Below are 16369 nucleotides of genomic sequence, written 5' to 3'. Positions count from 1 at the left end.
AGAATATAGAACATAAAGGACAAAGCAAACCTCCAATCTGATATTAATCAAGTCTTTTAATGGGCCACAGAAAATAACATCATGTTTAAGGAGGATACGTTCCAATTAATGCACTATGGAAAAAATAACAAGAACCTTTCAAACAAGAGATGCCATGCCAATGATGATACTTTTTAAGACATTAGTGATCTCTGGAGTGGAATATTGTTATCCACTAACAGCCCCGTTCAAAGTTGGAGAAATTGCTGACCTAAAGAGTGTGCAAAGATTCTTTATCGCATGAATCCACTCAATAAAACACGTAAATTATTGGCACTGCCTAAAATTTTTAAATCTGTATTCCTTAGAGCACAGGCAGGAGTGATGTATAATAATTGTCTCTTGGAAAATATTAGAAAGACTGGTTCCAAATCTGCACACAAAAATAACACTACATGAGACCAGAAGGCATGGCAGGATGTGCAAAATAGTCCCACTGAGGAGCAGAGGTGCAACAGGCATGCTGAGAGAGAACTTGATCAACATCAAGGGCCCAAGACTTTTCAACACTCTTCCCCTACACACACGAGGCATAACTGGCCGACCTCTTACAGTGTTCAAATCATAACTCGACAAGCCCCTTCCAAGGATACCTGATTAACAAGACTGTCACTCGCACGTCAGGATGAGAGCAGCCGCATCAAACAGCCTGGTCGATCAAACTAGCAACCAGGAGACCTGGTCAAAGACCGTGCCGCAGGGGCATTGATCCTCGGATTCTTCAACAGGTAGGTACCAGTAACTGTGGTATACACCATGCTACAACAGTAGGGTGGTGTACAGTATACCAGTAACAGTGTAGTATACACCAAGCTACAACAGTAGTAGGGTAGACTAGGGTGGTGTACACCTAGCTACATCAAAAGTTTGTCATAATCTAAAGAGGAAACAATATTTTTTGCAGCGGTGGTCGCTGGCTGTCACTGCCCTAGTGATATCATGTGCCGTGTACTGGAGGCGCCAGTGTTGTTATCACCCGTGTGCCGTGTACTGGAGGCGCCAGTGTTGTTATCACCCGTGTGCCGTGTACTGGAGGCGCCAGTGTTGTTATCACCCGTGTGCCGTGTACTGGTGTGTTGTGTCATTGGTTAATGTTGTATTATGGGTGGCTAGCTCCCGCTAATTCCTCTGATGTTAATGAGGTAATCCTTTCCCTTAAAACTAAGTCAAGCGCCCTTGATGAGATACCATCTCTAATTTGCAAAAAAGCCTCCAGATTTCTAGCTCCTGCCATTGCATTACTCTTCAACAAATCACTTGAACTCCAAATCTTTCCGGATATTCTAAAAAAAAAGCGAGAGTAACCCCTGTCCACAAATGTGGTGATCTCACTGATGTCAACAATTACAGACCTATATCAATTCTGCCAACCTTATCAAAAATATTTGAAAAGCTAATCTACAAGCAGCTTTACTCATATCTACCCAAACTCAATATACTTAGCTCTTACCAATATGGTCTCAGACCCAATAAAAGTACTAACAATACACTTATTAGTATGATTAACTTGATACATACAACTCTTGATAAAAATGAGTTCTCTGTTGGGTTATTTGTGGACCTAAATAAGGCTTTTGACACTGTCAACCACCAAAACCTTCTTCTTAAATTACATCATTATGGAGTCAGAGGTCACTCCCTGCAATACCTTCAGTCTTACCTTACTGACAGGCTCCAGTATGTTTCTGTGAATAATTCCATTTCTCCGACACTACCTATAAATATCGGTGTTCCACAGGGCAGCATACTTGGCCCTCTCCTCTTTCTCATCTACATTAAAGACCTTCCAAATGCCTCCCAATACCTCAAACCAATCTTATTTGCTGATGACATAACTCTCATTTTCTCCAGTCCTGATCCGCTTGCTCTGAATGTCACTGTAAATACTGAACTAAATAAAGTCCATCTTTGGCTAACTGCTAACAAACTCGCCCTTAACATTGACAAAACTCTCTATATTTTGTTTGGTAATAAATCCTCAAATGAAATTAATCTAAGAATAAACAATATACAAATTAGTAGTAAAGTTGATGGTAAATTCCTTGGTGTCCTCACCGATAACAAGCTGAATTTTCCAGGGATACATTCTAAATATAGCAAAAAAAGTTTCTAAAACTGTTGGCATTCTTTCTAAGATTAGATATTATGTACCTCACCCTGCCCTGGTGACGCTCTATTACTCTCTCATCTATTCTTATCTCAACTATAATATTTGTACTTGGGGTTCTACTACCCAAAATCATTTACGTCCTCTAATTACCCAACACAAAGCTTCTATTAGAACAATATCTAACTCTGGCCCCAGACAGCACTCGGTACCCCTTAGTCAAATCTCTGAATATGTTAGATATTTAGTCACTGCACATCCTCTCATGTGTACTCTATATATTTAAAACTCTGAATTGCAATGTCAGTCCTGACCTTAAAAGCTTCTTATAAGGTTGTAATAGAACCCATGGGCACCACACCAGAAACAAATACCTATTTGATATTCCAATAGTACGACTTAATCAAAGTAGAAATGCTCTACAAATCAAGGGCCCAGAATGTGGAATGACCTTCCCAATCATGTCAAAGGCTGTACCTCTCTTAACCAGTTTAAGATAAAAACTAAGTACTACCTAATTAACTCCATGTAACCTACCTTATCCCTAAATGTCAACCCATGTCTTACTGGTTTTAAACAATGCTGTTTGTTGACCAACTTGTATATTGGCTATTTTCTACCATTTTCCCCCCTTTTTTATCTTTTTTTTTTCTTTCAACGCATTTTATACTTTAAGTTCAATTACTATTAAGCTTTAATCTAAGTGTTTTTTCCCCACCTCACCTTGCCTGAAACGCTATGCATACTAGTGACTTTAGGTATTGTATGTACTAGCTCTATCTATAAATCCAACATTATGTTTGTAACTAATCCTCTATGTATATACTTTTATCTGAATAAACATTTGATTTAATTTGATTTGATTTGATAAAGTGAACAACATGAATGATATTTTGGGTGGAAATGGGAACAAACCCAATATTTGTTTCAGTGCAGGTGGATATGATGTAGCACGAGTTAGGAGTGAGGAACTGATACAGAGGTTTAAGACAGCCATAGAATTAGTTAGGAGCAAGGGAGGAATCCCGATCAAATGTGGCATTCTTCCAAGAATGGGAGATGGAAATGAATGGTTGTCCAGGACACTTGGTTTTCAATTGCCGGCTAGACAAATATTGTAAATCAAATGCATTATCATTCATTGACAACTGGGAACACTTTTATGAAAAGAATGCCACGTATGCTCGTGATGGGGTACATCTATCTAGGGCTGGGGTTGTTGTTGTTGCCAACTCGTTGGAACCTGTTTTTGGAGGGGGTTTGTTTGGGTGTGAACTGTTAATAGATAGTGGTATGGAAATTCATATGGAAAAAGGATGTAATAAAAGTATGTGTTGGTGGGAGGGAAAAAAGGGAAAAATGAAAAGTAGGAGTCTAAGAAACAAAATAAACAATTTAAATGCTCCTGTTTGCACAGAAACAATCGATATTAATGCACCTACCGAAACATGGATGAATGTAGAAAACCGAGAACTATTAGCTGAATATCAAATAAGCGGATTTAAACTATTTCACACAGATATACTAGACGAGGAGGGGGAGTAGCCATATATGTTAGGGGAAAATTTGAAATGTAGTCTCAAAGAGGGAATCAAAACTGAGCCACAAGCAGAAACTATTTGGCTAGAATCAAACAAAAAAAGCTAAGAATCATATAATATGAGTTATATACAGGCTAAAAACTTAGACAGAATGGAAGCAAAGCATCTGTGGGATGAAATATGTAGAACAACTAGGTCAAACAGTATTTGTGTCATGGGGTCCTCTCCGTGGTGTCGCTTTGTCGTAGTCATACTTTTGTCATACCCCCTCACTTTTGTCATAGTGAGGGGGCTCACGTACAACTCCCTGGGACTGGTGAGGGTTGCCTTCGTTCCCTCTCGTGCCCCTCTTTGGGTGTTGGACGTGCAGAAGGGCACCATGTAGAGTCCTTGTGAGTCGTCGAATTGCCCACTGGAGGGAGTCGCCCATGAGGGGCTGCCCTAGGTGGATAGCTTGGTGTCCAGGCAGGGGCGAAAGGGAGAATGAGGTCTTTGCACCAGTGTAGGAGAATGGACGAAGTAGTAGGACTCCCCTGTTAAAAAGGGGGAACAGTGCTGGAGACGACGCACCCCTTCCTGCGTTGGCCTCCCTGGCTGCCCTGGTGGGTGGTATCCTGTGGTTCCAAGCCCAAAACTTTTAGAATTGATGCTGCATGGAAACTGAACCGATCCCTCTCTTACCCAGGCTCATGGGGTGGGCGACTAGGCTCCTGAGACGGACTGTGATGGAAGACCACGCACTGTAGCCCATACTACATTGGGCCCCTGACCAGGCTACCGCCCCCCATTCCCTTCCCTCCTCTGTGGTAGGGTCGCCCCAAGCCCCAGGTGGTGACCACCTCGTCCCCAGGCACAGCTCAGTCTCTCATAGTGACTACTGCACCTTTTACCCCCTCTCTTTCTAGGGGTTCTCAACGCCGACCCCGCCACGGCCGCACTTGTGTGATTCCCTCCGTGCTAATATGTACCACGCCTTGTTTGTTCCTGCTTCGTGGGCTAAATACTTTGATCTCCAGCATCTGGATTCTATACTTCCTGGCGATTTCTCCCTCCATAAACACCTCGTTGATTCGGTAGATGCCTCTGTTACTTTTAACCCCACCCATTTAGGTACATGTGTCGTTGCTGCTCCTTCTCAGGATGCAGCTACCCACTTAGCTGCATTGTCCAGCATTGGGGAGACCCCTGTTAGAGTCTCCAAAAATGCCCGTTTACATGCCAGTGTTGGCACTGTTCTCCCACACTATGTTGCGACTGGTGTTAGGGACCCTGAAGAACTGCCATGAGGATTTCAGGCATATCCTTGAAGCCCAAGGCCATACTGTCCTCTAGATTGATACGTTCACTCGACCTCCTCGTGGTCGTCATCATCAGCTTCTTCGCGTTGTGAAGATCACTTTTGATAGTAGGACTCTTCCGTCTTCTATAATTATTGCTGGTGCCAGATGTTCTGTTCAGGAGTACATTCCCTCTCCTAGAGTTTGCAATAAGTGATGGACATTCGAGCAGGGTTCCTCAAATGCACAAAAGCAGTGTCTCTATGCCCCATGTGTGGGGGACTCGAGTCACTTTAAGAGAGTGATCTGCTTCCCAAGCTCACTGCCTCAGTTGCGGTGAGGCCCACCCTACCTTCTTCCGCACATGTATACACAACAAGTTAGAGGAAGCCATCCTCAATCTGAATCACCACGATCGTTTGTCTTTTACTGAGGCGAGATGCCAAGTCCATCATCTTCCCCCCTTTCACTGGCATATATGCTCGTGTTACGTTCCACCACTCCTCGCTCTTCCCTCCTCTCTAAGTCTCCCAACCGTTTCCAGGCCTTAGACCCGGACACGCCCACTGCCTCCTCCCCTGTTCCTATACGTTCTGAACCAAGGGGTCCTCCTCCTAGTTCTCCATCTGGTGTTTCCCTCCTTCCTTCCCAGTCTACCATGTCTTCGGTGTCGTCTTTCCTTTCTCCTCCTGATTCTTCTTCCCAGCCCTCTTGCCTGTCTCTTGGCCTTCCACGTCACCAGTCTGTCCTGGCTGTTGTCAGTCATCCTCCCAGCAATCTTTCTGTTGTTCACTCCCGTTCTCCTTCTCCTGTTGAGACAATAGAATCTGTTGCCCAGTACGTTGTTGCTGGGACGTCTTTCTCTATAAGTGAGAAACTCCACTAGCACCTCTCCACTCTGGCCTGGCCCGGCTCCACTCCTTCTTCCTCCCCGGCAGATAAGAAGGCGTCGCTTTCTTCCCTGCCCCCATCCTCTGACTCAATCACTGCCTCCCCTCCCATTAGAGTCGTCGAGCCCCCTGTCCCAATTATGGAAATTTCTTTAGCCCTCGATTTTTTCTCAGTCGCTGCCCTTGCTAAGGTGCTCTTCCCTGTTTCTACCCCCCTACCTTCCCTGCTTTCCTTGATCACCCCTCTCCATTAGCCCCTCCTGCACCGGACCCTGTTCTTCCGCCTCTGGTCCGTCCTCCCGCTCCCATAACTCCATCACCCCTACTCAATTTATCCGTGCCCCCTAACCCTGATTTCGCTTATCCTGATCCTGATCCTGCTTTCTTTAGTATACTGTGTTCTTCACTGCCTTTGTTTCTTCATTGTTCTCTGTTGCTTTTCTCTCTCCTTTTGACAATGTTTATTCTTCAATGGAATATATGTGACTTTTATGCCAACTTCCTCCAAACTCCCACTTCTGATAACACAGTTTTCACCGCTTTGTGTATGTTTCCAGGAGCCGATGCTTGGTACTCGTCCTGGTCACGTTCGTGGTTAATCCTTTTTCTCTCCCCCCCCCCCCAAGCAAAAGGGGTCCATAACTCTCCTGCTCTCTTGATTCATACTGATGTTTCCTCGTCCCCCTACTTTTTAAGTCGCCTATATAATGTTCTGCAGCCCGTATCTTTGTGAGTAAATGGTATGGGTCTTTGTGAGTAAATGGTCAATCGACTTGAGAATGGTCCAGGACGGACCGAAACGTCGTCGTCCCTTCAACTTCTAGTGTGTGGTCTGGTCATCATAAATGGTATGGGGTCTGTCCCATTTATCTCCCCCCAAATGTCCCATTTTCTCTTCCTGATCTGGACTCCTGTTGGACTCCTTACCAGAGCCTGTGGTCCTATAGGGTGATTTCAACTGTCGGCATACCCTCTGGGGTGATGCTTTGACAAACACCCATGGGTGTCTTCTTGTACCATTTGTCCTCGCTTCTTCCATGTCTCTTCTGAATTCTGGTGAACCCACTCATGTGGATTCCCACACTCGTACCCTTTCCCGTCTTGATCTTTTTCTCTGCTCGTCGTCTCTTTTACTTATATTTCACATGGCGGGTTCTTGATGACCTCCATAACAGTGACCATTTCCCCATCCTTGTCACCTTTTTCTCTTTTCACCCTCCCCTCTCCCTCACTAGGTGGCAGTTTGCCAAGGCTGACTGCAACCTATTCACCCTACATGTTACTCTCTCCAACCTCTCCACTCTGCCTCTCCCTCGAGCCCTCCTCCTTTTTCATGACACTGTATTCCACGAAGTCCTCCACTCCATTCCTCATTTTACCTCCCAGCGCACATGGAAGTGCGTTCCCTGGTGGAATGCGGACTGTGCTCGGGCTGTTCGCTGTAAGCGTGCAGCCTGGAAGAAATACCGACGCCGGCAGATGGCTGATTCTTTTATTTTGTTACAGAAGGCGAATGCAGTGGCCCGTTGGACCATCCGTACAACTAAACGTAAAAGTTAGAAATCTTAAGTCTCCACCATTACGTCCGATACTCCTCTGCCACAGATCTGGAAGAAAATCCGCAATATAGTAGGTAAGTTTATTCCAAATGTCTCACCAGTCCACCTTCGTGGTACTCTGGTAGCGGATCCAGAGACGGTCGTGACCGAACTGTGTTCCCACTTTTCGACTGTTAGCTCCGGTTCTCATCTTCCTTAATCCTTCCTTCTTCATAAGCCCGTTCTTGAATCTCATCCCTTAGATTTCCACACACATCTCCAGCTACCCTCTAACATTCCCTTTTCTCTCTCCGAACTTCAATCTGCTCTGGCCTTCTACGGTTCTACAGCAGCGGGCTTGGATGACTTTCATTATGTGATGCTTCGCCATCTCGCTTCATGCTCATCTAAGTATTTACTGAATATATATAACCTCAGCTGGGAATCGTCGTCGGTCCTTGAGGCCTGGCTCGATGCGGTTGTTCTTCCAGTTCATAAACTGGGGTCTCTAGGGACATCCCCTAAAGACTTCTGCCCCATTGCTCTCACGAGTTGCGCCTGAAAACTCTTTGAACGTATAGTCAATGTCCGTCTGACGTGGTTCTTGGAACACCATCACCACCTCTCCTTTTCAATTTGGTTTTCTCAAGTGCCGCAGCACGGCTGATTTCTTGGTAAGCTTGGAGGTCTATATTCGTACTGCTTTTGCTCCGAAGACCTGCGTTGTTGCTGTCCTTTTCGACCTAGAAAAGGCATACAACACCATCTGCAGATACTATATTCTGTCCCAACTTCGTTCTTTTGGCCCTCGTGGTAATCTCCCTCTCTTCTTCCAAAGCTTCCTCTCTAGTCGTTCCTTTAGAGTGAGGCTTGGTACCACTCTCTTTGCCTCTTTTCGGCAATTCGACGGTGTACCCCAAGGTAGTGTTCTGAGCACTACTCTTTTCCTGGTTTGCCTCGATGGTCTTCTTTCCTCCATTCCTTCTGGCATTTTCTCCACTCTCTATGTCGACAATCTTACCCCCTGCTGTCGAGGTGATGATCTGATTTCCTTCAACAGCGGCTTCAACTTACGATTGATGCCGTGTCGTCTTGGGCCATTAACCATGGCTTCAAGTTCTCTATAACTAAAACTTGTGCTATGACTATTACTTGGAAGCAGGTCGTTCTTCGTCCCCCTCCGTCACTTTATGGCCATCCGCTTTTGTGCAAAGATTCTGCTAAGCTTCTGGGGCTAATCTTTGACACTCGTTTGTCTTGGTTGCTCCTTATCTCTTACCTCGGAGTTGAATGCTTTAAAGCCCTTAACTTATTTAAGGTATTGTCCCATACTTCTTGGGAAGCTGATAGGTGCACGCTTCTCTCTTTACATTCCTCTCTCGTTCTATCTAAACTCGATTATGGTTGCCCAGCTTATTCGTCTGCTTCTCCTTCTTCCCTTTGCCGTCTTGACGCTCTGCACGATACTGGGTTACGCCTCAGCTCTGGTGCCTTTCGTTCGACTCCTACCCTAAGCCTGTATGTGAAAACTGGCGTCATGTCGCTACAGAATCGCTGTGATCGTTACTGTCTTCGCTACCTTGCACGATCCTTACAACACCCTCACTCTCGCTTATGTCGTGTCTTGACCTTTACTCCTCCTGTGGTTCCTGTTCCTCCTCACCAAACCTCTTTCTATACAGTTGTCTCGCTTACAAAATGCTCTTTCCGTTCGTGTTGCTAATATTTTCTCTCGCGTCATTCTATCCTTGACCCAGTGGAGGCAAAATTTTGTAAAACCTTGACCCACGTGACTAAAGCTTTTATCCCTCCTACAGTTCTGAAACGCCTTTTCCTTGAACACTTTTCTTCACACTCCTGCACCATTTCCGTCTTCACGATGGGTCTAAGTCAGCAGACGGTGTAGACTACTCTGTTGTTTTTCCTGACCACACCTATATGTGTCGCCTGCCTCCGGAGATTAGCATCTTCACGGCAGAACTTTATGCTATTCTGTTTGCTCTTCGTCAACTGCTTTCTCCCTGTCAATCCTCTTTTGTTGTTGTAGTTGACTCTTGCAGTACCTTCATGGCCCTGGAATCCTTCAATCCAGGCCATCCAGAGGTAGTCGAAATTCAGCATTGGCGGTTTCTTATCTCCAGTCGATTTAAGACAGTGGGATTTTGCTGGGTTCCCAGCCATATTGGTGTGTCCCTAAATGAGCGTGCGGACACTACCCTTAAGGAAGCAATCCACACTTGTCCCATCTCCCTTAAAGGTATTCCTTATTCAGTCGTTTACCCAGTTATTAATTTCTCCATCATTGTCCGTTGGCAGGGATGTTGGTCTTCTGTTACTGGTAACAAACTGCGTGCTCTTAAGAGTACTGTGTCCCCTTGGGGTTCCTCTTACCACCGTAACCGGCGATGGGAAACGGCTCTGGCCAGATTATGTATTGGCCATATATGTGTCCCCCACGGGCACTTAATGGAGCGCCGCCTTGCTCCTTATTGTCCAAACTGCATTGACCCTCTTATGGTTATGCATATCCATGTTGAATGTCTTGACTTCCAGGACGAACGTGTCAGCCTCTCTGAGACACAAACTGGAGTCTGTAATGAAGTAAAGGCGAAGAGGGAGAACAGCCTATTGGCATAGCTCGAGTGCATGGGGGTAGTTGTGTAAAACCCTGGTTTGTGTCTCGGAGAGGCTGCAGGATCCAGTAAGTTCAGTAGAACTTCGGTTTCAACTCTTTTACCATGTCGATTAAGGCAGTGTCTGGGATGCTCCTGGACGCAGGTTCGAATCCTCGTCACGCCCTTGTGGATTTGTTCATTTGATGCATCACACTATTGTAATTTCTGTGAGTAATGAAGTAAGGTCAAAGAGGGAGAACGGCCTATTGACATAGCTCGAGTGCATGGGGGAGTTGTCTAAAACCCTGGTTTGTGTCTCGGAGAGGCTACAGGATCCAGTAAGTTCAGTAGAACTTCAGTTTCAACTCATTTTACTATGTCGTAGCTCAGTCGATTAAGGCAACGTCTGGGATGCTCCTGGACGCAGGTTCGAATCCTCGTCACGGCCCTTGTGGATTTGTTTATTTGATGCATCACGCTATCATGATTTCTGTGTATTATCTTGAGGTTATCTTGAGATGATTTCGGGGCTTTTAGTGTCCCGCGGCCCGGTTCTCGACCAGGCCTCCACCCCCAGGAAGCATCCCGTGACAGCTGACAAATACCCAGGTAGCTATTTTACTGCTAGGTAACAGGGGCATAGGGTGAAAGAAACTCTGCCTATTGTTTCTCGGCGGCGCCCGGGATCGAACCCAGGACCACAGGATCACAAGTCCAGCGTGCTGTCCGCTCGGCCGACCGGCTCTTCTGATGAAGTAGTGTAAGAACATAAGAACATAAGAACAAAGGCAACTGCAGAAGGCCTATTGGCCCATACGAGGCAGCTCCTATTTATAACCACCCAATCCCACTCATACACTTGTCGAACCCACGCTTGAAACAGTCGAGGGACCGCACCTCCACCACGATACGCGGTAATTGGTTCCACAAATCAACAACCCTGTTACTGAACCAGTATTTACCCAAGTCTTTCCTAAATCTAAACTTATCCAATTTATACCCATTGTTTCGTGTTCTGTCTTGTGTTGATATTTTTAATACCCTATTAATATCCCCTTTGTTATGTCCATTCATCCACTTGTAAACCTCTATCATGTCACCCCTAACTCTTCGCCTTTCCGGTGAATGCAACTTAAGCTTTGTTAATCTTTCTTCATATGAAAGATTTCTAATTTGTGGAATTAACTTAGTCGTCCTACGTTGGACACATTCAAGTGAATTTATATCCATTCTATAATATGGCGACCAAAACTGAACTGCATAATCTAAATGGGGCCTAACCAGAGCAAGATATAGCTTAAGAACCACACCAGGTGTCTTGTTACTAACGCTTCGATTAATAAATCCCAGCGTCCTATTCGCCTTATTACGAACATTCATGCATTGATCCTTTTGTTTTAAATTCTTACTAATCATAACTCCCAGATCCCTTTCGCAATCCGACTTCGCAATCTCAACACCATCCAGCTCGTATCTTGTAACTCTATCATCATTACCTAGCCTCAGAACTTTACATTTATCAGCATTAAACTGCATTTGCCAATCCTTTGACCATTTCAAAACCCTATCTAGATCAACTTGAAGTGATAGTGAGTCCTCCTCCGAATTAATTTTCCTACCGATTTTCGTATCATCGGCAAATTTGCAAATGTTGCTACTCAAACCTGAATCTAAATCATTTATATATATTATAAACAACAGAGGTCCCAGGACAGAGCCCTGAGGTACTCCACTAACAACATTATCCCACTCTGACTTAACCCCATTTATACTAACTCTCTGTTTCCTTTGGAATAGCCATGCCCTAATCCAACTTAATATAGCACCCCTTCTATATTAAGTTGAGCTTCTATTTTTTTAATTAGTCTTTCATGTGGCATTGTATCAAAAGCTTTGCTAAAGTCAAGGTACACAACATCACAATCCTTACCACTATCAACTGCCTCAACTATGCTGGAATAAAAAGTTAGCAAATTTGTTAAACATGAACGGCCATTTGTAAAACCATGTTGCGACTCAAATAATAAAGTCAAATAATAAAGACCCGAAAAGGATAACAAAGGATCTGAAGAACCTTATAGGTAGAAAGAGAGCTTGGAACAAAAGGATTAAGAATGGGGAAGTCAGTTTAGAACAAAAATTCGTCCACTTAAAAAAGATTTAAGGAGAGCAAAAAAGAAACTATGAGGAGAAAATTCTGTTAAAGTGCCTGATTTTCGAAAAGCAGATTTCAATAGCCTAAGAATTTTTTTGGGTCAAATAGATTGGAAAGTCTTGGGTATGGGTTGTGGGCTGGTATTGGAGCTAGACGTTAACCCAGCGAGGGGGGTTTTCGATGTGGATTCAAAATATAACCTATTTAAAAATATTCTAACCAAAGCCCAGGAATGTAGTATACCATATAAATTGAATAGATCGAATACTAATGATCCAAAGTGGATAACAAAGGATCTGAAGAACCTTATAGGTAAAAAGAGAGCGTGGTATAAAAGGATTAAGAATGGGGAAGTCTGTTTAGAACAGGAATTCGTACAACTGGTTAGAAATACTAAAAAAGATATAAGGAAAGCAAAAAGAAACTATGAAGTTCGCATAGCAGAGCAAGCAAAAACAAATCCTAAAGGGCTTTTCCAATTATACCGGACAAAGATTAGGGAAAGGATAGGCCCATTAAAAACTGAGACAGGTGAAATAACAGATAGTGATGAAGAGATGAGTAGTATTTTTAATAAATATTTTATATCTGTATTTACTAAAGAGGAACTTAACAATATGCCTTCAGCCGAACAAGTCTATGTGGGTGGGGACGAGGACAGGTTGACGAGTTTAGCAGTTACCAGGCAGGATGTTCTTAAACAAATAGTAAAACTCAAACCAAACAAATCCCCGGGGCCGGATGAAGTGTTTGCCAGGGTGCTTAAAGAATGCAAAGAGGAGCTTTGCGACCCACTGTCTACCATATTTAATAAATCAATAGAGTCAGGCAGAGTGCCAGAGTTATGGAAAGTTGCTAATGTGATACCAATTTTTAAGAAAGGAGATAGATCACTTGCGTCTAACTATCGACCAATTAGCCTAACGTCTATTGTGGGAAAGTTACTCGAATCTATAATTGCAAATAAAATTCGTCTTCATCTTGAAAAACATAAATTAATAATTGAGTCGCAACATGGTTTTATAAATGGCCGTTCATGTTTAACAAATTTGTTATCTTTTTATTCTAGCATTGTTGAGGCAGTTGATAGTGGTAAGGATTGCGATGTTGTATACCTTGACTTTAGCAAAGCTTTTGATACAGTGCCACATGAAAGACTGATTAAAAAAATAGAGTCTCATGGTATTGGGGGTGCTATATTAAGCTGGATTAGGGCATGGATATACCAAAGGAAACAGAGAGTTAGTATAAATGGAATCAAGTCAGAGTGGGAAAATGTTGTAAGTGGAGTGCCTCAAGGCTCTGTCCTGGGACCTCTGTTGTTTATAATATATATAAATGATTTAGATTCAGGTTTGAGTAGCAACATTTGCAAATTTGCCGATGATACGAAAATCGGTAGGGAAATTAATTCGGAGGAGGATTCACTATCACTTCAAGTTGATCTAGATAGGGTTTTGAAATGGTCAAAGGATTGGCAGATGCAGTTTAATGCTGATAAATGTAAAGTTCTGAGGTTAGGTAATGATGATAGAGTTACAAGATACGAGCTAGATGGTGTTGTGATTGCGAAGTCGGATTGCGAAAGGGATCTGGGAGTTATGATTAGTAAGAATTTAAAACAAAAGGATCAATGCATAAGAACATAAGAACATAAGAACAAAGGAAACTGCAGAAGGCCTATTGGCCCATACGAGGCAGCTCCTATTCTATAACCACCCAATCCCACTCATATACTTGTCCAACCCGTGCTTGAAACAATCGAGGGACCCCACCTCCACAATGTTACGCGGCAATTGGTTCCACAAATCAACAACCCTGTTACTGAACCAGTATTTACCCAAGTCTTTCCTAAATCTAAACTTATCCAATTTATACCCATTGTTTCGTGTTCTGTCCTGTGTTGATACTTTTAATACCCTATTAATATCCCCCCGGTTATGTCCATTTATCCACTTGTAAACCTCTATCATGTCACCCCTAACTCTTCGCCTTTCCAGTGAATGCAACTTAAGCTTTGTTAATCTTTCTTCATATGAAAGATTTCTAATTTGGGGAATTAACTTAGTCATCCTACGCTGGACACGTTCAAGTGAATTTATATCCATTCTATAATATGGCGACCAAAACTGAACTGCATAATCTAAATGGGGCCTAACTAGAGCAAGATATAGCTTGAGAACCACACCAGGTGTCTTGTTACTAACGCTGCGATTAATAAATCCAAGTGTCCGATTTGCCTTATTACGAACATTTATGCATTGATCCTTTTGTTTTAAATTCTTACTAATCATAACTCCCAGATCCCTTTCGCAATCCGACTTCGTAATCACAACACCATCTAGCTCGTATCTTGTAACTCTATCATCATTACCTAACCTCAGAACTTTACATTTATCAGCATTAAACTGCATCTGCCAATCCTTTGACCATTTCAAAACCCTATCTAGATCAACTTGAAGTGATAGTGAGTCCTCCTCCGAATTAATTTCCCTACCGATTTTCGTATCATCGGCAAATTTGCAAATGTTGCAACTCAAACCTGAATCTAAATCATTTATATATATTATAAACAACAGAGGTCCCAGGACAGAGCCTTGAGGCACTCCACTTACAACATTTTCCCACTCTGACTTGATTCCATTTATACTAACTCTCTGTTTCCTTTGGTATAGCCATGCCCTAATCCAGCCCAACACAGCACCCCCAACACCATGAGACTCTATCTTTTTAATCAGTCTTTCATGTGGCACTGTATCAAAAGCTTTGCTAAAGTCAAGGTATACAACATCGCAATCCTTACCACTATCAACTGCCTCAACAATGCTAGAATAAAAAGATAACAAATTTGTTAAACATGAACGGCCATTTATAAAACCATGTTGCGACTCAATTATTAATTTATGTTTTTCAAGATGAAGACGAATTTTATTTGCTATTATAGATTCGAGTAACTTTCCCACAATAGACGTTAGGCTAATTGGTCGATAGTTAGACGCAAGTGATCTATCTCCTTTCTTAAAAACTGGTATCACATTAGCAACTTTCCAAAACTCTGGCACTCTGCCTGACTCTATTGATTTATTAAATATGGTTGACAGTGGGTCACAAAGCTCCTCTTTGCATTCTTTAAGCACCCTGGCAAACACTTCATCCGGCCCTGGGGATTTGTTTGGTTTGAGTTTTACTATTTGTTTAAGAACATCCTCCCTGGTAACTGTTAAACTCGTCAACCTGTCCTCGTCCCCACCCACATAGACTTGTTCGGCTGAAGGCATATTGTTAAGTTCCTCTTTAGTAAATACAGATACAAAATATTTATTAAAAATACTACTCATCTCTTCATCACTATCTGTTATTTGACCTGTCTCAGTTTTTAATGGACCTATCCTTTCCCTAGTCTTGGTACGATATAACTGAAAAAACCCTTTAGGATTTGTCTTTGCTTGCCCTGCTATGCGAACTTCATAGTTTCTTTTTGCTTTCCTTATCTCTTTTTTAACAATTCTAACCAGTTGTACGAATTCCTGTTCTAAAGTGACCTCCCCATTTTTAATCCTTTTGTACCAAGCTCTCTTTTTACCTATAAGGTTCTTCAAATTCTTTGTTATCCACTTTGGGTCATTAGTATTCGATCTATTCAATTTGTATGGTATACTACGTTCCTGTGCTTTGTTTAGAATATTCTTAAATAAGTTATATATTGAATCCACATCGAAATCCCCATTTAAGTCACCTATCGCTGGGTTCATGTCTCGCTCCAAGACCGGCCCCCACCCCATACCCAAGACTTTCCAATCTATTTGACCCAAAAAATTTCTTAGGCTATTAAAATCAGCTTTTCGAAAATCTGGCACTTTAACAGAATTTTCTCCTACTGGTCTATTCCATTGTATGCTAAATCTGATTTCTTTGTGATCACTGCTCCCTAGCTCACTCCCTATTTCGATGTCATTAATTTGCGTTTCCCTGTTAGTTAACACTAAATCTAAAATATTATTTTCCCGTGTTGGTTCCTTAATGTGTTGCGTAAGAAAGCAATCGTCAATTAATTCTAGAAAATCTTCTGCTTCACTATTCCCTGTTTTGTTCAACCAGTTTATTCCGCTAAGATTAAAGTCACCCATGACATAAATACTGTTAGATCTAGATGCTCTAGATATTTCATCCCATAGATGCTTTGCTTCCATTCTGTCTAAATTTGGTG

Source organism: Procambarus clarkii, chromosome 20, assembly GCF_040958095.1.
Source record: "Procambarus clarkii isolate CNS0578487 chromosome 20, FALCON_Pclarkii_2.0, whole genome shotgun sequence".
NCBI lineage: Eukaryota > Metazoa > Arthropoda > Malacostraca > Decapoda > Cambaridae > Procambarus > Procambarus clarkii.
The sequence above is the reverse complement of the archived record's forward strand: the minus strand, read 5'-3'. Positions refer to the sequence as shown.